Here is a 1,210-nt window from a genome sequence, read left to right as displayed (position 1 = left end):
ACGTGCACCCAAATCGGAACACGCGGGCCAACAACAGTTCCGCCTCCATCAGAAATTCATCTGCTACAGCCGGGATTTGATCCCGCGACCTGCGGGTCAACAGCCGAGTACATTAGCCACTAGACCACCGTGGCGGTGTGACGAACAACGTGTGTGATCGAGTTCACTCTAGGCTGCGATTATGAAAACATCGCATGCAGCTCTTCACGTATGACTACTCGGAGAATCTCACGCAGGTCTTCGGTGCTGAAGGCTTGAACTTCGGTGTATCCCGCAATCGGAGAGTGGCAGTTGTATTCCCTTGTTCTCATCTCGAGCGCCTTCCATATCGTTGTAGCTTCTGTCAGGAATTCGTCAACAATTTTGGGCGGGTTGCGAATGAGCCCCGCAAAAAGCTTCTGTTTTAGACCACGCATGAGAAACGGGATCTTCTTGTCCTCAGCCATGTCAAGGTGGGCGTGATGGAACAAGCGGGTCATTTATTCCGTGTACATGTCAACGTTTTTGTTTGGGAGCTGTACACGGCTCTCCAATAAGGCTTCATTCAGCTCGTTCCTTTTTCAGATGACGCCCCGCCGCGGTGGTCTAGTGGTTAAGGTACTCGGCTGCTGACCTGCAGGTCGCGGGTTCAAATCCCGCCTGCGGCGGCTGCATTTTCGATGAAGGCGGAAATGTTGTAGGCCCGTGTGCTCATATTTGGGTGCCCGTTAAAGAACCCCAGGTGGTCGACATTTCCGGAGCCCTCCACTAAGGCGTCTCTCATAATCATATGGTGTTTTTGGGACGTTGAACCCCACAAATCAATCAATGAACCTTTTTCAGATTACGCTTGTGAAAGTGTCCAGAAAGGTGGCACGAAAAATGTTCCTTGTCAGAAGTGTAGCTTCTCGATTTTCGAATCTCCTCCGTGCTGAATTTTGTAGGGTGAAATAAACGTGCCGGAGCTTGTCATCGTCGGTCTAGGTATTGAAAAGGGCTACGTGGTCGAACCTGTTCAGCCAGCTTTCTGGGTCTTCGAGTGGAGACCGCGGAAAGTTGGCAGCTCCTTGGGTTGCCGGAGCAAGATCGGTGCAGGTGGCATGACGTGATTATGATACTGGCGGCCAATGGTCAAGGTGTGGCTTAATAATGTATAGATTGTTTTGTGTGTGTCTATGCCAGTTGCTCTGCCAGTAGTTTGTGAGCTTTCGTTCGAGAGACGGCTTAAGAT

General features: G+C 50.8%; 1 non-coding gene across 1 annotated transcript; it reads left to right on the top strand.

Moving 5' to 3' along the window:
• The first annotated feature begins 574 nt into the window (after positions 1-574).
• TRNAS-GCU (transfer RNA serine (anticodon GCU)) lies at positions 575-647 on the top strand. The gene has a single exon. It is a non-coding gene; the product is annotated as a tRNA-Ser (tRNA).
• The last annotated feature ends 563 nt before the right edge of the window (positions 648-1,210 follow it).

The sequence above is a fragment of the Rhipicephalus microplus genome, unplaced genomic scaffold (genome assembly GCF_043290135.1).
Source record: "Rhipicephalus microplus isolate Deutch F79 unplaced genomic scaffold, USDA_Rmic scaffold_14, whole genome shotgun sequence".
NCBI lineage: Eukaryota > Metazoa > Arthropoda > Arachnida > Ixodida > Ixodidae > Rhipicephalus > Rhipicephalus microplus.
This window is presented reverse-complemented; position numbering and strand designations above follow the sequence as displayed.